Below are 22,029 nucleotides of genomic sequence, written 5' to 3'. Positions count from 1 at the left end.
TGAATTCCTTGTCACTTTAGATTTCACTAAGGATATGCAGAACTTTTGCTCCATTTTAAGCTTGATATATGTTTTGGAAGGTAGAGGATTTTTAAGGAGGAGCTGGATATTTTTTCAGGCATATCTACATCTTAACCAGCATCTGCATATCATTCCAAGGTTACTTTTAAATCTTCTGGATTCTCACTCAGCTTTGTTTGACTCTCAAAGGCAAAGCACTCTTTCTCATAGGACCGCTAAATCACGACGAGATTCTCTTTCATAATGAGGAAAAAATTCCATTTATTTTCTTTGGAGAAAATCATCCCCATCTTCATCTGGGTAAAGAGATGCTTCCTGAATCATAATGTGTTCAGTCTTTCACACACGTGTTTTCTTGGTGTAAACTACAGACAAAAAGCTCATGGTATCATTTCATCCTTTTGCACTGTAGGTGAGGGAATATCTCAGGCTGTTCCATCCAGCTATTGTTTTTTCCCACCCATATACACATAAACACATTCCTGAAGCTCAAACTCAGCTGTGCTTCCGTAGTCTTTGCTGTTAAATTTTAATGAAAATAAGATTGAAATTTTAGGGATTAATGACCACCTGGCAAAAATTCAGCTGATATCTACTTTATCTGCACCACTTCTTCCAACCTCCCCTGTACAATGAATAACTGAAAAGGACCGAGGAACTGAAAGCTGTTTCTAGGATACAATGTACAGCACTTCCTACTCTTGGCTCACTCTAACTTCAACCTCTCAGCTCTGTCATTTTTTTCTGTCTATGAATTTAAAATAGCTTTTGCCACCAGATAGTGATGTGGAAGCAATAGCATTTGTCCCAGCTGTGAGTGGGATCACCTTGCTACCGCCGTAAAATAGAAGGGGCTGATCTTCACATGGACTTTGCATTAAGGTAATTTCCACACCTGACTGATACTGCTGTTGGGGTAAAACCTTTCTTGCAGTGAGTTCAGAGGCTTTATGTATGTGTGTGAGAGCACATATGTCTCTGTGCAAAGCATGGCTTCTCTGCATTGGTATTCCAGCTGGCAGTTCCTGGAAAGCTGTCTGGAAAGGCACCCTGCAGCTCCAAAATCTTCTGCAAAAGGGAAATCATGAATGATGTGACCTCCCTCCTCATATCTGTGCTGTCCTTTCTGTGCTCCAGCACATGGGCGGAATGGGAAAGAGATGGTTGCTTTTTTTTGTAATCCCTCTCTGAAGGGAGAACAAATTCCATTTTTTGGGGTCATTCCAGACGAGGGAAAGAAAAGTCTTTTGAACTGGGTTGCCCCAGGTTCATCTGGGTATAAACACTTTGGGTACATTGATCCATTGTAAACTCCTGGAACAGGAACAGGATGCAGGTATGGTGGACAATTATTATAAAACAATCGCTGCTCTATATCCAGCCAGTTTACAGCTTTCTTGTGTCCTGAGATATAGGTGCTGGTTTCATGTTCTTGGCTGCCCTCCACACCCATAAGTCAACGTCCCCTTTTTTGACCAGGAGCTGGCACGAGGCTCACAGATCAATGGTGAGGGGCTATGGAGAAAAGCTCCCCTCAAACTGGAAAACTGAAGAGATTTTTTTGTCATATAAGCTCAGGAGACAAACCTCCTCAGCAGCATTTTCCACTTGCAGTACATGATTACTCTGAGATTTAGGAAGCAAACAAACAGTAATCATTAAGAGCAGTTTATTAAACAAAATAAATTTCTCCTTGTGCCGTTGACTAAAGAGTAGGCAATTTAGCTGTTCCTAATTATGAGGTTATGCCTAGATTTTTCTAAACTGAAATGACAGTTAATATACACTTTTATTTTTTTAGGAATGCAGTCACTTTTTGAGGCTTGTACACAGATGAACTCTTTGATATCTCCTCTGTCCATTAGAATTGCCATGTGCAAGAGATTGAAATTGTGATAGAAGTGATTGAAAGTTGTGTTGTAAATCTTGGTGCTGCTTTTAGCAAATTGCAGAGCCTTGAATACATGGCACATACCCACAGTATTTTATATCTGCCCTGCTGTTTAACAGAGGGGTGTTTTTTCTCAGCCAATTCACTCAGATACACACGTTCACTCCAGGCCCATGTTTGGGATGGCAAAGTGAAATAGTTCCCATAGTTATTCCTAGAAGTTAATTAGCTGTGACAGTGGGAAAGTGACCACCTCATGATTCTTGGATATTTATAACAAGGCTGTCACTTGCTAGGTTAGTCAGGTCATAGAGGAGACAAGAGTGTGAAGTCAGGTTTCTGGTGGCACACAGAGCTGAACCTGCATCATTGCTCTTCCTTGCCATGGCTTAGATGTTGGCAGGAAGGATCTCTCGGTGCAGAGTTTGTAACAGGACACCAGCTGTGATCCCTGTCTTTGGGAAGCAGGGCTTTGCTCTGCACTCTGTCGGTGCATCTGTGTTTACTTCATCTCGTCCCTTCAGAGTCTGGGATTAATGAAATGGAGATGTCTTTTCTGCTCCTGCTTTCATGAGCTCAAGGTCAGACTTCCAGGGGCAGAGCAGAGCTGTGGCAGAGGACAGAGAAATGTCACAGGGCCAGCCCTCAGCTGCAGTGACTGCACCACCCTGCTGCCCCTCTGCACCGTGTGCTGACTGCTCCATGGGGGACACTCAGAGAGCTTTGGGGGTTTTTTGCCTCTACTTTGTGTATTTAGCAAGTGGGTCTTCCACTGTCATGCCTCAGGACTTACTGTAGCTGTGCAGTTCCCTAATGCATGGGGAGATGCTTGTTTGACTCCAATTTTGTCATGTAATCAAAGCTTAATGTGCTAAACGTGTTCGCTGCAAACGGGTATCAGCACAGCTGAGCATGACCTGAGCAGCTGGGAATATTTCTGAGAGCATTTTTTGTGGTTTTGGGAGTTAAAAGAGCAAAGGAGTTACACCAGCAGGGGAAAAAACCCTCTCAAATTACATGTTTTGTTCAAATCAGAGGTATTTTATTGGTAATGATAGGCTAACTTGGAAAAGATTATTCCAAAGATCTTTCTCATTTAGAGTGCCTTTATAAATGTTGTCACTGCTCAGAAAAAGAGATATCTCACACTAAGAAAACTATGAGTTACCATCATGACAAGGAGAAAGCACAGAAGTTCATTTTTGTCTGTCTGTCATTATGGTCCTTCAGTTTTAGCAGGAAAAACTTTCATGGAGCTTCAGCATGATTTGCAGAGTGTCATTTCTCATTTCTCTGTTAAAATTTCCTGCCCATAAATAGTGTGCCAAATGTTGTAGTGGGTTTGTCATCTGCCCAATATTCTTCAGAGAAAGCAGCTGACTGTTGGCTTCCCTAATTATTTCTTCTTCTAATATTGTTTCCTTAGAGCTAGCTTGAAGGGGGAACAACCCCCAACTATATATGTATATATATAATCAAGTCAAACCAGACATTTCTGTCCAGAAAAAAAAAAAAAAGGTGAAGCTTTGGAACAAACAATACATTTCATGCAAATGTTTCTCTCTTAAAACTGGCAAGATTTCAATAAGCATTTTATGAGAAGTATTTCATTTTATTTTACTGAAAGGTGGGACACTGCTTTTTGCATTGCTTCGAACCCCCACTGGAGAGCCAAGCTGGGAAACTGCCAAACCTCTCATACCTGCAGTGACAATGGGGAGCCATATCAACACACACAAACCCATATTTAACTAAACTGCTCAATTGAATTCTAATCTCCAGCTAATCGCTAAGGTTGGAAAAAAAAAAAATCTCCCTATTCATGTTTTATTTCTAAAAAATACCTTTATGAGGTAATACAAGGGCATGAATGGATGAGAGTCTCAAGCACAATACACTGTCTACAAAGCTAAATGAGCTAGGGGGGTCACATTCTATTAAATATCTCACCCATGAAACTCAGTTAAAAAGAAAGTTTAAATGGAGTTTGGAAAGTCACTGAAGGGCCTTTTTGGGTTCTCAGGGTAGAAGGTGATACAGAGGTGTGTTTTTATTTGCTTCACTCCAAGTCTCCATAAGCCACACAAATCAGACATTGCAGTGGAAATATCAGTGGACACCAATTTATGTGTAGTTGGGCACATTCTGTGTTCAAAGCAGAGCTGAAACCTCCTGAACAGAGCACGTATGTGTGCTGTAGGGATAGGGAGACCTTTCAGCCTTCCTGCTGCAGGGCTGTGTGCAGGACACAGCATGTCAGCCCTGGGTCTGGGCATCATCTCCAGTGTGACTGCCACTATCCAACCTAAATTCTTCCCAGTGTTGCTTAGTGGGAGAGATCACAAAAGAAAAGAGGTGCTGATTGACTTCTTTCGGGCATATTTGAGGTTCATAACGGGGCAATGTGGGGTTAAAACACACAGCCCTTAAGTCAGGACTTGTAACACAGCCCCTCATCATTCTTTGCAAGGCAATGGGTGCCCTCCCCTGGTTTTACCAAGGCAGGATTGATGTTCCTGGTAAAAGCCAAATCTAGAGAAGGTATCTACCTGTTACAGAACCAAAATATAATTTCACATGAGGATGCTGTGGAGCAATTGTGAAGAACAAGGCATTTGGGTACAGCTGGTTCTCAAGCGCAGCTGCTCAGGCCTCTTGTTCTCCAGAAAACTGTTTGCAAAGCAGAAAGGTCTCCCCTGGACCACCCCTCACCGTTCCAGGCCCTTACCCTCTGGGTCTGAGTTTCCATCTCTTTTGCAGACCCTGAAGGCCAGTCTGGTCTGTGCTAATGGCTGGCTGGGGAATCCCACAAAATTCTCTGTGGGTATGATGGCTCCTCTTTGCTGATGTCAAGAAATTCCTTGCAAGTATCTCGTTCTCCTTCTGGCTCTCCCTGCACAGCGAGGCTGGGCGTATCCTTGATTCAACCTGGCAGTGAGAAGGACTGGCACTCACTTTTAACTGGAAAGACTCTCCCTGACCCAGGTTTTATGCTTGCGTGGAAACCCTGGCAGCAAAAATGGTTTTCCAGTGTCTTCCCATTTGTCTTGTGACTACTGTGTCTCCAAATCTCAACTTTCTCAATGTGAAGAGGCCAATGTGTCCTTCTTGGCAAACACTTGTTGAAGATTAGAGCCAACAAAGTGTTGTGGGGGGCTATCGAATGTCTCCGAGGTAAGGCATGCATAAAACATGAGCACAGAGTCGTAAATAACTCGGCCCCTCTTCATTTATTTTAAAATAATGACGGTTGTTTAACTGGCTTAAAAGGGTTACTCTTTCACCTCTAGCTTGTTCTGAGCACCGTGGGAAAATGACAGGAGCACTGTTTGGTTTAAGGGATGTAGTCATGCAAAACCTTTGCTGTACCTTCTGGAGGAAGCTGGAGTGTTTCAAGAAATAATGAAGGTGTGAATCATCACAATTCTGAGTTGTCTGATAAGAAAATCTTTTAATCTCTTGTAGCAATGCAAGGGCTCCGATTGCTGCAATTCCCTTTTATAAATTGTGCAATAAAATATGGAATAAATCATTGCAAATGAATCCAGGATTATCAGCAGTCTTTTCCTTTGATATCAGTATTTCTGACCGGTGTTCTTTAAAGGCTTTTACTTGTTAGTTTGGTTTTAGGAGACAAATAAAGTAATTAGTGCTCTTTCTTTTTTTCCCATTTTATGGTCTGTTCTTGGCACTCATTTGAGCTTGAACAGTTAATTTTCAGTTGTGCCCGTTAGCAGGAATTATTTCCATTTTTCAAAAACAACATAAGAACACAACCAGGATGAGATACTGGTTTCATTAAAAGTATATGCAAAGGATTAGGTGTTTTGTTGCTTCTGACCTTTTTCATTTTTTAAAAAAAAATTAATATTTTAAATATTCAGAATGTACTAAAATTATTCAGCTTTATATGTGTGTGTTTAGTCAACAAAACCCTCAGGAGTTCCATTTTGAAAAATACTGTCATTGTTTCTGGAATTTGGCTCCACAACACTCTGTGTGTTTTTACAGGACAACATCTCTGATCTTTTACAAATATTTTATGTTTTTATTTATACAAAAGCCACACAAAGCCATAGGATGTCGAGAAAGTGAACAGCTTGGTAAGATTTAGGCTTTTTAGGAGTCCTTTCAAGACCAAGAAAGATATACAATCTAGTAAATAGCTCAGATTGGAAACCTCAGAACAGAGCTTTGATATGTGACTCTTCTCATAATATACAATACAACTCTGATTAAGCTTTATCACTTCACTGATCACTTCCTAGGCAGCAGATGCCTATTGGCTAGAGAGAAAATCAAACATTATTCACTGCTACTTTGACCGTGGATGGTAAACATATATTTATAATATAAGACAATGTCCTGCTGTAAGAGACTGGAATAGTGAAGCTAGAGAGGAAGTATGAGCTACAGCCATAAAAAAATACAGCTTGAAGTGTTTGGGTTGGGTTCTGTTGTGATTCATTCACCAGCTCCTTGCTCTGGTTGCTGCATTTCCCCTCAGCCTGCCCTGGGTGGGAGCTACAGGCAAGGGACAGCTCTGCTGGGTGTCTATGAGCATCCTCCATGCACTCTGGTTTCTAATGGCTGAAAGAAGGTGGGAAAGCACTTTTTGGAAACAGCATGTCCACTTACCTTTTGGAAGTTTGTTGTTTTTTTTGTTTGTTTGTTTTATTGCTGGAATACCATTTACTAATATTTGATGAGCTTTTGAAGAAACCACAGAAAAATCCCACCGATAGTAAGATTGCTCATGGTACTTTAATTATTTGGTCCATTTGCTTCACACAGGAAGTTATTAGGTAAAATACCTTTGTGTGCAGATTGGAGATGTGTGACACACTCTGGCTAATTGTCTGGTTGTGCAGCTCAGGTGAGGGTCAGGCTGCCTGGCCTCTGTCACCTCCATCCCTTCACAGAGCTGTTTACAGCCAGCAATTGGCTTGGGAAACAGCACACAGCTCAACCTCTGCTCGTGTGTCAGTCAGGAGTGACTTCTTCCTACAAATCATTCCCAGACTGGCTTAGGAAACTGCTTTGGGTGCTGGAGGGAGGAAGCCAAGTGACTGTGAGCTGCAGGGGGGTGAGTGAAAAGCTTGAGGATGAGGTTGGAAGTGGAATAGGAAAGCCATCTCTGCCAGTCATGGTTATGTCTCCAGGGGCTCAGAGGCGTGGTAGACTGCCATTAAAATGTCCCTGGGAGGGCAAGAGAGGTCCTGAAGATGAGCTGAGACCCCATTGCTGCTGAATAATGGGGTCTCAGTAGGTGATGGAGGCGCATTTGTGGAAGAGGACTGACTGAGAATAATACCAGAAGTAACTGAATCACAGCATCTACCTGGTCTGTGTGCAGCCCATGGGCTGAACAGGAGGACTTGGCAAGCCTGAGCTCTTCTCAGGGGTCCTGAAGTTGAGGTGGTGAAGGATCTGTGAGGTGAAGGGAGCTCCCTCTGTGCAGTTCTGCCTTGTGGTGAGGGTCAGCTGTCCCTTCCTGGAGCTCTGGGATGCTGCAGTGAGGTCACCTCGCTGTTCTCCTGCTCTGAGTACATCTGTGGGCTCATGGCTCCTCTCATGTTGCTGCAAAAATGATATGAATGCCTGAGCATGTGTGATCACACTCAGTCTATAATGGGCTTTAAATACCATCTGATTCAGACACAATCTCATGCAGCAGTTGGGACTGTGTGTGAATTGCTTGATTTCCCCTTGGGTTTCTTTAAACCTGAGGCAATGGCACAGCAATTTAGAGGTAACCTGGTGTAGAAAAATAATAGAGATGCTTCTGTTGTTCCCTTGCCATTTTCACTTCCTTTCTTTTTCTTCGAAACCCCATTTATTTCCCCGTAGAGCTATGAAATAACAGGAAACAAGAACACCCCAGCTAGGCAACATCTCTTCTGCAGAACTACAGGAGATCACATCCTTTAAAAAGGTTAATGAGGAACTGAGACTTTTTTGGTCAGGATAAAGAGAATTATTCGCTTCCTGGTGCACTAGAAGCATTCGTGAAACCTTTTAGGAAATGGTATAATGTATTTTTAGTGCAAAATGAGGCTAGAAAAGAGTTGCAAAAAACTGTACCATCAGTCCTGGATTTGATACACCCAGGACATTCAGCAGCTGCAGGTTTTCTTGCTTCCTTTTTTCACTGAAAATGGATGCAGAGGACCTTAGAAAAAATATCCTTCTTTTCTCATATCCTCATCAGACTCTCCCTAGAAAATGCACACCAGCCAGAGTGTGTGAGCCAAGCTGGTGCTGGACACTGATCCTGCTGGACTCCAGGCAGAGTGCACAGCTCAACCCTCACTTTCCACCTTTGAGAGGATTTGTGGCTCAGTGCCCATTGCCATTTCCCTGCCTTCCTCTCCTGGCCCATGGAAGCTGCTTCCAGGGCTGCTACTGTGCACACTCAGAGATATTTTCTTTTCAATCTCTGCATTTTAATTACACGTCCTCCTTTTCAAAAGGCTGGATGCTTTGAGATAATGAAATCTTTCCACAGGTCATGCTGCTTTCTCTTCCTCTGGATTCCTCTATTAACAGAAAGCTACCGGTTTCCAGAAGGAAATTGTCTTGATTTCTTTATAGCCTCAATCTGTTCTCACCAAAGCCACTGGCAAACCTTCTGTTTATTTTTCAGGGATACAAAAACTAAGCCAAATGCCATCAGGCAGAGATCAGCACATTTACTGAACCACGAGCAAGGCCTGGGGAGCCTAGTTAAGTAATTCATTACAGCTTCTTTGAAATTCCTCACTAAATAGGTTTGGGGTTGTTTTTTGCCAGAAGTGCTAACTGTTGAAGTGGAAACATTTTGTGGCAATGTACCAATTTCTGTTATCTGGAAGGTTATTTTTGGGTCCCAGGTGAAATTTTATGGGGAGAAAAGGAGGTAGAAAAGGACTTTTTTATCTGTAACACTGTGCTGAACAAATGTAGCTACCACAGCTTCTGGGCTAGAATTGTTTGCAATTGCCTGAACACATCTGGGCAGATGGACTTAGCCCAAGATTTCAGGTGTCTAAATTGAAAGGCATTTGAAAGAGGATTGAAAGGGGGTTAGACTGGATGGTCTTGAAAACCCAACCAAGCCAAACCGTCCTGTGACTCCATGAAGTCTATATGTTTGTGATGTGCAATTGCTAAATATTCCAATTTGCATCCGGTTATGAAAAATGATGTTGGAATTGATAGGAAAGTAGAAGCATCTATCAATCTGAGGAAAGCAGAAGCATCATTTAAGCCAAATATTTTCATAAGGATTTGAATTCCATGTCATGATGAAGTGTGAAATTCCCTGTCACAGGGCACAGTGTTAATTCAATGCTCAGAAGGCACTTAGAGACATCACAGAAAATCTTGTGAAGAAGTATCAGCAAAAGCTGTTTCTAGTTTAAGAAATCACTAGAAACTGGGCAAACATGTTGAATTAAATCCATACCATCTTTACCTTGTCCTTACACCTTTCTCTGGCTCTGTGGTCACTGTCCAAGACAGAACTCTGGGCTAATGAATATTTAGTTCAGTCTGACGCCATGGGGCATTTTATGCTATTTTAAAGAAATTCTGCATGAAGGCACCAGAAAAAAAACATTCCTGCCCCCTTCAGCTGAGCCTGCTGTCTGCAATTAGCACTGTATGTCTGTAGCTGCACTGGCTCTTGTAGCTGAGATCTTCCACCAGGCTCTGGAGGTGTTAGGGAAGGAAAAATGATAATAGAGTCATGAGGAGTGCTGAGGCTGGAACAAGACCAAATTCCCATCAGCATTCCACTGGTTTTGATCCATCACTGACAGTAAACCAAGGTCAGGGATCCACATTAATAAAGGCATTCAAATACCTGAAGCTCACCAAAATCTCTGTAAGTAAAGTGTCTGAATATTTTTATAATCTGGATCCTAACAAAGTTAATAAATTATAATGTTTGTGTTAAATCAGAGTGTTGATTTGGCTGATTCAGGCTTGATGGGAATACAGGAAAATTACAGTTATTCTCAAATAGTTTAAAGTATCCCATGGTTTTCCTGTGTTTGAAACACCACTATCAGCTTACCTGTTGTGCTGCATTGTGTTGATGTCACAGGCAGTACACAAGCAAAAAAATGAAGTATCTAATGATGAATGCTTGTACTCCAACAAAAGACACATCAAGATCTACTTTGTATGTTGATTACAATTTTATTTATAAGCAGGACATATTCTAAATATTAATATTAAGTGACCTACTTTGCCCAAAAGTATAAGTATGAAGTTCCAGGGTTTTTGCTTAAATGCTGAGTCCCCATCTGTTGTATCCATGGTGATAGCAAGACTTTTTCTCTGATTCCTTTTCAAATCAGTGTTGTGATTCTTAGTGATTTTGAAACTGCTTTCCAGTGCCTCTGAAAATCAATGGTTAATCAAACAACCTCATCTTTGGCTCAGTTATCTATGTGCATGCACCCCTTATTAAGTCCCAATCTACCTCCAGCAGCAAAACCTTTCATTGTGGTTTGGGTTCTTGTGTTGTGTCTATAGGGATAGGATATAATCTATTTGAAGAAAATCTGATGAAATTGCACTAAAGCTTTCTACATCCTTTATTGGGAAATATAAAGGTCAAGCTCTTTCTTTGTAGGGATTACTGGGTCCGTGCAGCCTCAGTAGTAGGAGTGAGCAATAGGAATGAGGGAGTGGGGTGATAAATCAAAGTAACACTTGCTTCAGTAGATAATCTCTCTTACAGCAATTTGCTCTTGGAAAGACAGTTAGGGTTTGTCTACCATCTTATCTTTTCTGGAAATTTTTGGGTAAAAAACTCCAAACATAAAGTTAAATTATGTCAATATAGGGAGAAGAGAGATTATAAAGGAAGGGTATCTCCATGTGCATGTTTCAGAGGGAAGGAGTGAGGAAGGCAGGAGGTACAGCAGGGTGTGCAGAAGAAATACCTTGCAAGTGAGAAATATTCTCAGTTTTGATAGCTGTGGAGTGAGAAAACTTTGGTTGTCCACCCCACATGAGGGATGACATGGAGCATTATGCCAATGGGACCAGCAGGAACCTGGGTTAGCCCAGAGTGTGGGACATGCCAGTGGGAAAATCAGTGTGTGACTGCTACAGCTCCTCCTCCTCTGTCTAGAGACTTTTCCCCAAGCTTGGACTCAATCAAATTAATACGTGTTTGATAGGAAACTTGAAAATCTTCCTGGTATTCATCAGGAACTGCAGGTTTCCAGAAACTATGTATTGCCAAGTTCAGGCTGAACAAAATGAGGAAGTACTCCAGAGATTTGCTGTGCTGTAATTTGCCCTTGAACAAAAATGAAGCTTAAAAAAGATTTAACAAATATTCACACTTTTCAAATACTTCTCTGGGGTTCTGGCCTCCCACTTGGCTGTATACACTGAAGATGAGGGGGGAGAAGCCCTGCACTGTGATTAATCCCCCTGACAAGGTCACCTGGATAAAATACTCTTGACTGGAAAAAGCCAGTGAAGGGTCTGCACTGATGCTACATATGTGGTTTGTCATTAACGTTCATTACCAGTGAGTGACAGGTAACCTGAAGTCTTGTTTCTGTGACTGTGCAGGACTTTTATAGTTTTAAAGAAACAGCTGAAGGTTTTCTCTGTTTTCTCTTCAAGTGAATGTGCAAAACATTTGGCTCTGGCCATTCCTCTCACTTGCCATGAGAAAGCTCTTCCCTGAGCCAGTGATGACAGAATGTGGTCCATTTTTTAAATGGGGATTTGCAAACTCAAACACATTCACAAATCAAGTTCAGTCAGGGGATTCCTCACATTCCTGCCCTGAATGGTCTCCAGACTCCATGAAAAATACAACTGGTCTGCACTCCATATGACCATGTTTTTTTATTTTGCTCAAGGGGATGTCAAATGATAATCACTGTCAGCCAGTTTCACAAATGACTAGAAATTATCCTCAAAGTCAGTGCTATCAAGATGGAAGGTTTCTCATATATCTTGTGCTACTTCTAATATACAATAAGATGCAAAATACCTCTCTTTTTTACAAACAATTTGACTGATGGAAGAGACGCTTTTAAAATTTGACACTTCAGTTGGTGGAGTTGCAAGATGTTCTGGAGGACATGATCAGAGTTCAAAATGAACCTGGTCAGACAGACAGATGAATAGAGAACTTGTCAGAGACATGAATAGGTGAATAAGCAAAAGGGTGTTCAATGTACTGACTGTGACATTTAGGAAGGAGAGTACAAATGCCAGGTGGGTACTGTCTGCTAAGCAGCAATATGGGAGAGGAAGGTTTAGAGATGAGAGTGGAACAACCCTGTTTTAGTCAGCAGCATGGTATTGAAAAAAATGGGAACATCACCCTAAGCTGAAGTTGAGTTTTAAATAGTTTGGTAATCTTGAAAATCCTTTTCCAGTACTTTTGTGATAAATGCCTTGTTTAGGTCTGATGGCCATTTATCCTCTGTGCAGCTGCTCCATTTATTTTTGCAAAGCTAACACATTCATTATAGCTAGCTCTTAGTAAAGTGAAGCATTCGCCTGGGAAGGTTGGCTTATGGCTCCAAATTTGTTTTGAATTAATTGATACAGGCCCAGTGTAACAGCTCTTAAAGTCCACATGCAGTGTGGGGTGCCTCCTGCCTCCTCTCCTTGAACTCACTTGAATTGCTCCATGGAGAGAGACAAGGTGCTGCAGAGAACATCCCAGGGAATCTTCCTGGGACTCCCATTGTCTGGAGGGGTCTAAGGAAATCCAACCAGGCTAAGGTAACATTTTGTGGCTTTATCCATTTATATGACTTGGCTGACATGGATTGATGATAAGCACATGATTCCTATATTAAATTAATCTGAATTCTGCATTTCATTTAAAGCAGTGGGGACCAGGCTAAAAATGATCTTGCACACAGACTCTGATTTTCTCTTTTCTTAAAATTTTTCCCTGTGTTTTCCTTATCTTTACAAAACTATTTAGCCAATACACATTTAAACAGAAAAACTTCTTACATTTGTGTCATGTATTGCACAAATTTGACAATAGTTTAGCTATCCATCTTAGCTGCTCAGAGCTTGGTTTAAAGCTTTACAGCAAAAGGAAATTTCAGATAGTTTTCAGTGGAGGCAGAACAGACTGTATGATGGAAGAGTGGAATGAATTTTAACTGTCCAATCTGGGGTCCCTCTCAACGCCACCCTCTTCCTTTAGGAGTTTCACAAACTTTTTTACATGTAACCTATTAACATTTATTCCTGAGTGATGAAAGAAGGGCTGGGTTAGATGACAGCCTTGAAGTGGCCTTTAATTTCTATGACCTCTTCATTTCTTGCATAATGCTGTATGACTTCAAACTGCTTGTAGGTAAGTGCACACTGATAAATGTTTCCTTTGCCTCCCTGAGAGCACCATTAAAATGAAGCAAAGCATGGAGAAGTAGGATAGCTGAATGGGGCTCCCAAAATCTAGAAGATACTACATCTTGTCTGTCTGCAGATCCCCTCTGTGCTGCAGCCTCTGCTCACTGCTTTGTTTACAGAGATAAGTTGGTCTTATCTGGAAATATCTCTGTACTTGAAACTTCTAAGCAGAGCAGATGTACACACCTCCTCATACCGTAGAGTAACCTGTGAGGTTGGACTATCAGGTCTCATAAACCAGACTCTGTCATCAACAGTCTGCTTTTTGAAGTTTTCTGCACGGGTTAACTGTAGAGTACTATCTCCCTGTGAAGATAAGATCAGAGACTGGACCTTCTCTGCAGCAGTAGCCAAATGTGCCTGGCAATGTTTTCCTTTTTCTTTCCTTCTCTCTCTCTCTCATGCAAACACATACACAGCTAAACAAAACACAAGAAAACAAGTGGAAATAATTGGGATAAAGCAATCTGATTTAAAATCTGTATCAATAGCCTCAGCCTCTGCAAAGCTTTAAAAGCATTTCTGACTGACTTGGCGGACAAACCCCCATACTCTAAATCTTGTTCCTGGTGTTTGTACCTGAGTAACCAGGAAGATGCCTCCCAGGGAGACTATTGCTCTTCTTTTTCCTACCAGTAGTGCACGAGTAACACAGACCTACAGCATTGCTGTTCCAATCTCTTGCCTGAAGTCAGAAACAGAATGTGATGCACAGTCCCCAAGGAAGGTCAGAGGCAGCAGTGGCAGCTCCTGAGACGTGTTGGGACCACAGGTACAGATGTTGTGCTGTCACCAAGGCTGTGCCATGGGGGGCTGTGGGGTGAAACCCAGCCCAGTCCTGGGGCAAGGGAGCCAAGGTGGGGCCAACATCTCTCATCTGTCCTTGACCCCATCTCACAATGAAACAGCAAACCCTCCAGGAGCTGCTCTCATTTCCTGTCTCCAAGCCATTCACAGGGTTTCCCAGACATGCCAAGGTATAAGAGATGTGTCTTGGGCTTTTCTTCCTTGCAAGAGAAGCGTGCAATTTTCTTTAGAGAAAATTATGGCTCCTCTCCACAGTGTGTAGCTGTTTGGAACAGTCAAGCTCTGTCTTTTGGATTGATCTTCCCAAGATCAATCAAATCTGCAAGATTCCTGGCCAATTAATTCTTGAGCACTTTATTATTACACTCATCTAAGCTAAAATGGCTATGGAAAATTCTCTTGATATTTTGGGTAAATTGCAAATACTTTTCCCTTATACAATGAAATAAGCATGCATTATCCCTAGAACCAAGACTTCTCATATTTTCCCTAAATGAAAGTTTAATATTTATTGAAATCTTCTGTTGATTAAAAGCTCTGAATAGTGTATCCAGAAGACTAATCGATATTTTAAATGCACTCAGACATATTAGCTGCTTACTGTTACATAGAGAAATAATAAACTTGCTATGTGAGAAGGTAAAATTCATGAATAATTCATAGATGCATTAATTTATTCAGTTTTGCCTTTTGAATTGATTTGGCAATTATTCTTGTACTGCACATCATTTACAAACGCTTAGATATAAATATTTACAGTTGCAAATTTGTGGTCAAATCATTTCTGTTCTCTGATTGAATGGCTTCTGTAGCACACCAAGCAGTGCAAATTGTGAATTTTACTGTTAAATATACAGCTTGGTGGAATGTGGGTGCTGAAATGATCAAGTAAAGTGGATACATACTGACTGCAAATATGGCCAAACTAATGTATTTTAAATACGAATAAATATTTGCAAGCAGGTTTTCTTCATTTTTTATTGCAATAGGAACAAGAGAAAGACCTCATGTCTTGTGCTGCCCCAGACAACAAAGACTAATGTCTTTTTGGCACTAATATTTTTATTGTTTATTCAGCTCTTCTCACTTTGTCCTTTGTTTGCATTTTTTTTCCTGCTGATTGTGTTTTACATCTTTCAAGGATGATTGCAACATTCAGGAAAATGAGAATTCCCTCTAAATGGGGATGATTTAACCCCACAGGGAAGCTATGTAAAGAGAGGATCCAGAAGCAGAACATTATGGGTCTGTGAAGAAAATGATGGTCTGAGTTAAAGTGGCTTATTTCAGCCTAAGGAGACTTGCCTCCTAAACTCCCCTATACTTATTGAAGAAGGAGAGACTTCTCTAGAGGATGATTCAGAACAGGAGCCTAGTTTTAAATGCTCTGAATCACTCTGCTAGTCTGGTTATTTTGAACAGTGCAGTTTATCTTCCCTCCATTTCCTACTTGTTGCCCTGATTGATGAGTAAGGATTTATGCAGAATGAATGAATTTCACCTTTTATGAATAAAGCATAGCATTGTAAGCATTTAGAGAATTTGATTTGAGACTAAAGAACAAGTGAAAGCATTAAGAAGTATTACTTTATATATTTCTCTCTCTGAACAGTTAGAAGAACCTTAAAAATCCCAGCTTTAAGGATTTAAGTAATTTAATACAGTGCAATAATTCAAAGTCACTTCATGTGATTTTTTTTGTTTTCTTGAAGCACTCCAGAAAATTGTTTTTCCAAAGTTCTTTCACTTTGAAATGCCTGCACAGAAGCACTCGAGGCTGAAAGTAAAGCTAATCCATTTGCAGATAGCACGTGCAGAAAAGAACAAAACCTGTGAAATTACGAACAGTTTGTTCTGAAGAAATAAAGATGAACACATTAGCATTCAAAGCAATCCTGAAGCAAAAGTAGGTATTTCAATCAAAATGCATTTGAGAAAAAGAGTGGTTGCTCAGTTGGTCTCGAGGCCAGACCAGTGGTAGCCTGGTAGGGATGCAAGGGATGCTCAAAGAAAATTTGTCACTATGTGTAGCTCATGAAAGGGTGTAAAACCACATTCAAACTGCTTGTGGCTGTTCTCCTCCTGGGATGAAGTGCTTGTGCTCAGAGAAAAGCTTCACCTCCACAGCAAATCAACCTGCTGGAGCTTCTGCTCTTGGGGAAGCAGCATCACAGGGCTGCTGGAGCACCTCACATCTGAGCGAGCTCTGGGTCAATGTGCTGGGCTGCAGCTGATGCCCAGGAAGGAAACTCCTGAGCAGCAGCTTCCTGAGGGCCTGCTGTAAGTGCTGTCCACAGCCTTGCTCTCCTTGGTGGACTCTGTGTCTTTTTCTGTGTTGTGCTGGGGATGCACAGGACTGTGGATGGCATCCTTCAGACACATCAGCATCTCGGGACAACCACTGCTGATGCCTCTGAGCTGAACCTGGGTCACTTTACAAATGCTCCTACAGGTGTTGAATGGTGCATCTCTGTAAGGTGGCCTCCAGTAGGACACTCAGGACATCCATCTGCCAAGGGCTGTTCTGCAGGGACCTCCTGTCCCAGGCACCCACTGGTGGTCCTACTTGTGACACTGACTCCCTGCTGACATCTGCTGCTCTTTCCCTATGCCTTTGTCACCCCTGTGCTTGCTAAGGGCTTAGGAAGACCTCCAAGAACCCCCACAAATGATATATCATTAGAAGACTGTTTTAAACATGATTTCTATTGTGAGCAATGTTTGTCCAGCTCAGAAATGCTGTAGGAGGGGACTGATGAGTGAGCTCCTTAGGGCTCTGCCAGGTGCCTGTAGCATGTGTGTGTTCCACTTGAGTCACAAACATGAACTGAGAAGAGGAGAGGCTACAGGGCCATTGCACAGAGGTGAGAAACTGTGCTGGTGAATTCAGTGGTGGTGTAAAGGATGCTTGAACATGGCTTCCTGCTTGTGATGTGTACATTGTGGAGCAGTGTGCCTGTGGTTAACTCTTCCTGTCATGAGTGAACAGACAGAAATGATATTTGCTTTTTTGTGCAGTGCTAAAATCTCTTGCAGTCTCTTCACACTTTTATGTGAAAAGCAGGAACAAAATTCTGCTGTCACTAAAACGAGTTGTCAGAACAACTGCATGTATGAGTTTAATTTCACTTAATATTTAATAACTAGCTAGCTCTTCATGGGATAATGATTTCACAAGAAGAGAAAGATCAGAGCAGACCTCCTGCTAGTGTGGCACAGATACAGAAAGAACTGCAGAATTGCAGGATCAATACAGAATGAGATCCTGCCATCTGTAGTGATTGTGGGTAGCACTCCACTCCTTGAGAGTCTGCACTTGGGTCAGTAGGGCTGTGTAAAGGAAAGGACACACTCAGTGTTTATTGAGGAACAGAGTTTGACCTTAGCTGCAAAATACTCCTTCCCTTGCAAAGAATAAACTGGGAATGGCTTAAGGCAATCCTCAGTATCTGCTGCCTTTTGTGAGAGGGGTGAGATGCCTTCTCCCAGAGGTTTTAAGTTTTAAATGCTTTAAGTTTTAAGCATGCTTTAAGTCTGTGCTGTCCAGCCCTTTCCACAGTCACATAAATTCCTCACTCAGCCATGTCATGGTGATACTATTTTATATAAAGCAGACTTTTATACAGCAATTTCTACAACATGTTTGGAACAGCAAACACTTCTGTATGGCAAACAATGCTAGAAACACTCAGCCATCAAACAGTAGCTCTATGCTTTTGACATCAATGTCAAAAGTAGTATTTCTACTCTCAGCAGGTTAGCAGATATAGGTGGTTGTGGTCCACAGAGAATAGGTGCTGATTTGTTTCCCTACAGTTGCATTGGCTCTGCAGTGTTAAAAGTCTTGTTAGTTCTTGTCCTTGGCATCATCAGATGCATTACTCTGAATTTTGAGAGTTAGAAGAGCCATTAGGTACAAAGGAGGGAACAAGAAGACCCACAGCATATGTTCAGTCTGCAGGAGAACAGCACTGCCTGTGCTAACCCTGATCCATGTGCATAAAGATGGTCTGGGAAGTTAATTATGACAGGCAAAAAAAAAAAAAAAAAAGAGAAAGGGCTGTAGGAATTTGTTCCAAATGACAACAAATGCAGTTGGCAGAATGACTGAAACTCAGTCCCTGAAGAATCCCTCTGGGATACATGGCTTCCCTGACACAAAGTGAGTGGGCTTATTAGCTGGATTTGATGATAGATTCGTTTGCTACCCATAGCCAGACTAACACGTGTAATTCTTCCTCTTTCTAATTTTTTTTCTGCCATTGGATAGGGGCCAGCTCCATAGATCAATTTGTTTATTTGTGGTGTTTTGGTTTTTTTCTGATGGTGGATGAACCAACTGATCGTGCCATCACCACCTTGTGAACCCAAAGATAAATTCACAGGCTGTTAGCAAAGGCACTGCCTGATACCTGTCATTTCCACTGAGCAGGCACTGCTCCCTTCTCCCCAAACTCTCAGGATGGCTGGAGGCACTTTTTCCTTTAATGTTGTATTTTTCACTGAGCTGCACCCTGTGGTTAATTTTCCTTCCTACTTTGCAGCTTCTCCTCACCAGCCTGCTCCATGACGTGGGTTTATTCCACTTTCAGATCTCACAGCTCGCCAAGTGCGAGGCACAGGGAGGAGCAGTGGCACAGATTTCAGAGGATCTGGCTAATTTCTCTCCCAGCTGGCATTAAGGAGCAAATAACTGAGGATTTGTACCTATTCATTTGAAATGAATCCCCAAAGGTTTGTGAAGACAGAGTAAAGTTGGTTTTCAGGCATGGCCCACCAAATGCCAACAGGGGGAGTTTCAGCTCTGCCTCAGATTTGGGCCTCTGACAGTCTCCTCACCTTTGCTGATATTGATCATAAGGGATAAAAGTTATTTATTTTCCCACATTTCAATAACATTTCTTAACGCCTCTTTCCTTTAAAGAAACACTTCCGCATCTCTTCTATAGATTGAAAATGGAGGCACAGTTCATATCTCTTGTTGAAATCGCTTTGAAAAGAGACCAGTGATGGAATGGGTCTACACCTTGCTTTGCTAGAAGGAAAGAAAGCTAATTTGTCTCTGGGACAAATAAAAAACAGATTTTAGAGAGTAATCTCCATTTCTTTCTCCTCCCTAAAAACCCTGATGATGAGGCATAGTTGATTTCTCTTGGTCATTTTGTAGAAACTAAGATTTAAATGATAAGATTTTAGAAAACCAAAAATCTGCTTCTGGCCTATCTGTTTAAATCAATTAATTCATAGACAAGCAGAACAGGAAAAAAAAGATATACCTCTTTGATATGTTTGTTTGTTTGTTTATTTAAGAGGGCAATAAATGGGAAAGATTTCCATTGTGAGGAGATAGAAAAACATCTTATGAAAATGAAGCTCAGTCCTTAGAGTGGGGATGTAAACCATGCTTGTGTAGAAATGAATGGAGGAAGATTTTTTTTGTGAGACACTTTGTCTCTTTATAAATAGGATGGATTGCATCTGTGCAGTGCTGCAGTCAGTTCTGCTAGGTCCCAGCACATTGCAGTTTCTCTGCTTTTCGCAAAATTTCTCTTTTCTTATTTGAAAAATTGTTGTGGAAATTGGCTTCAAAGAAGGAGGACTGTGTATTTTTTGTAACAGAAGCATGATATTTCCAGTTGCTACTGAAGAGGGTATCTTCCGTATAATGAGCCTCTAGGGTTCACTCAAGTTGCATTTCAATCATTTTTTGCAGCCATCCAGACCAGACTTCAGCTGCTGAATCTGCTTCATTTCTGGGTGTGAAAACATGAACAGATTAAATCCAAAGCTCTTCAGAAGAAAGCTGAAATGGCTTGAGTCATCCAATGAGAGTTAACACTAGCTCCTCTTTTCAGAGACTTATTACCTCTGGCTCTGAGCTTCAAAACTACAGCTACTTTCAACTATGATGTCTCAGCTGAGAGGGTCCAGAGCTGTGATCTTGTCAATAGAGGACAGGATGGAAGAAATTGCCCTTTGGCAGAGTTGAGCAAATCCTGGAAAATGGACTTCTTCCTACTTTGTGGAAAGAGCACTTTTAAGGGATTAAAAATTCTTCATTTTCCACTCGGCATATGAAATTTGAATTTCACAAGCTTTGTCTTTTTCTTCATACTCACCCATGGGAGGGCCATGCTCTGTGTAATATACAAAAATATATAAGTAAGGATGTCTGTGTGTACATGCATGTATGTATACATGCATGTATGTATGCATATATGTACATATATCTATAAGCTGTAATTGCTTATTTCAGAAATCCAAATTAAAATTCATATCAATAGCAGTGATAATCATCATTTCACTCAGTCCAGTTTTGCAGTCAGTTAAAAACCTTTTTAATTAGTAGCTATCAGCAACCCTGTGAGTGGGTTGCTGAGTAGAGAAGGTTAATGCTGTGTCTGAGGGGGAAGGGAGACAACTTACTGCTGTAGGAATTAGGACATTTTTCTTGATTTGATGAAATTGTGTTGGAGAGAAATCCGCTGTGTCTTGATATTGACATAATTGCACTGCATGTGCTGAAACATCCCTATGTAATGGGCTGATCCAAAGTGCAAGGATGGCCTGGTGAGGTTTGCCGAGATGCTCTGTCTATTCCCATGCCAGCAGACCAGCCAGGAGGGGTGAATGGTTCCAGGGGTATTAGGAGGGATGCCAAGATCAGTCAGAGCTGGCAGGTTTCACTAGGACAGTTGCAATATTGTGGTAATACATCTGTCTGGGCATGGCTCTTGAGTCAGAAATGGAGAGTAAAAGTAATTCCCAAGGATACTGAAGTAGGTCACTCCATCCCTGACCGTGACCCAAATATCTCCCCTGAGAGTGAAGCCTCATTTCACACCCCAGGCAAGCAGTGTGAAGACAGGGCTGGAATCCATTCCAGGTCTGCTGTGTGTGAACTTCTGGTTGGAGCCCAGACTGGTTGTTGAGGCAGAGAGTGAAAGAATGGAAAGGCATGTGGCTGTATGGAGGGTGTTCAGACCAAGAACTGAGAGGCTGTGTCACAGGATTAAGGCAGCTTGCACAGGTATTTCCACTGGTGCTGTCCTCACGCCTTCTCTGAGGGGAGATTTTCATCCTGGACACAAGAGCTGTTTGTATATTGTGGGGTGCCATACATGCCCCTGGCCACATCTGCTTGTGCGGACATGCCAGTCTTCACCGTGCCAGGTGTGCCCTGGAGAAGGGAACAGGCAGAGAAGGAGCTGTGGAGCAGAAAACACAGGTCGGGATGGCTGTGGGAGGAGCAGGCCCCACAGGGCCCGGCCTGACCCTGTGCTCGGGACCAGGCCTGACACCATGCTGGGGACCAGGCCTGACGCTGTGCTGGGGACTAGGCCTGACCCCGTGCTGGGGACCAGGCCTGACACCATGCTAGGCACCAGGCCTGACCCCGTGCTGGGGACCAGGCCTGAGGCTGTGCTGGGGACCAGGCCTGGCACCATGCTGGGGACCAGGCCTGACGCTGTGCTGGCGACTAGACCTGATGCCATGCTGGGGACCAGGCCTGAGGCCATGCTCGGGACAAGGCCTGAGGCCATGCTGGGGACCAGGCCTGAGTCTGTCTGTGCCCTGCTGGGCTCTGAGCTGCCCTCTTTGGCATACAGCAACAAGGATCCCAAGGCTGTATTCTGTAACTGTGGTGTCTGATCCATGTTTGGGAAGCATACAAAATGTTGCTTGGGAAAATGTTGCCTGGGAAGTGTGCAAAATGGCCACAGCAGGACGTGGGGTACATCTTTCTGTGCCTTTGGCCAAGAAGACAAAACTGTCACAGAACTATGTAAAGCACTAAGGGTCATGATGGTGTTTTAAACAGTATAGCCCAGTCAGTGGGGGGGTAGGTGGTGCATGTACCATGTGCACAGCTGGCTTTGCAAATCACAAAATCAGAAGCCTTCAGAAAG

General features: G+C 42.2%; 2 long non-coding RNA genes across 2 annotated transcripts in view; both read left to right on the top strand.

Moving 5' to 3' along the window:
* The window catches only part of LOC106853539 (uncharacterized), a 119,338-nt gene that overhangs the window by 28,619 nt on the left and 68,690 nt on the right, over positions 1–22,029 (top strand). The gene's annotated exons all lie outside the window — the stretch shown is intronic.
* On the top strand, positions 730–20,402 carry LOC148224978 (uncharacterized). The gene is made up of 2 exons (XR_015801861.1): positions 730–903; positions 19,833–20,402. It is a non-coding gene; the product is annotated as an uncharacterized LOC148224978 (long non-coding RNA).

This window comes from Sturnus vulgaris, chromosome 2 (assembly GCF_052056855.1).
Source record: "Sturnus vulgaris isolate bStuVul1 chromosome 2, bStuVul1.hap1, whole genome shotgun sequence".
Classification (NCBI taxonomy): domain Eukaryota; kingdom Metazoa; phylum Chordata; class Aves; order Passeriformes; family Sturnidae; genus Sturnus; species Sturnus vulgaris.
This window is presented reverse-complemented; position numbering and strand designations above follow the sequence as displayed.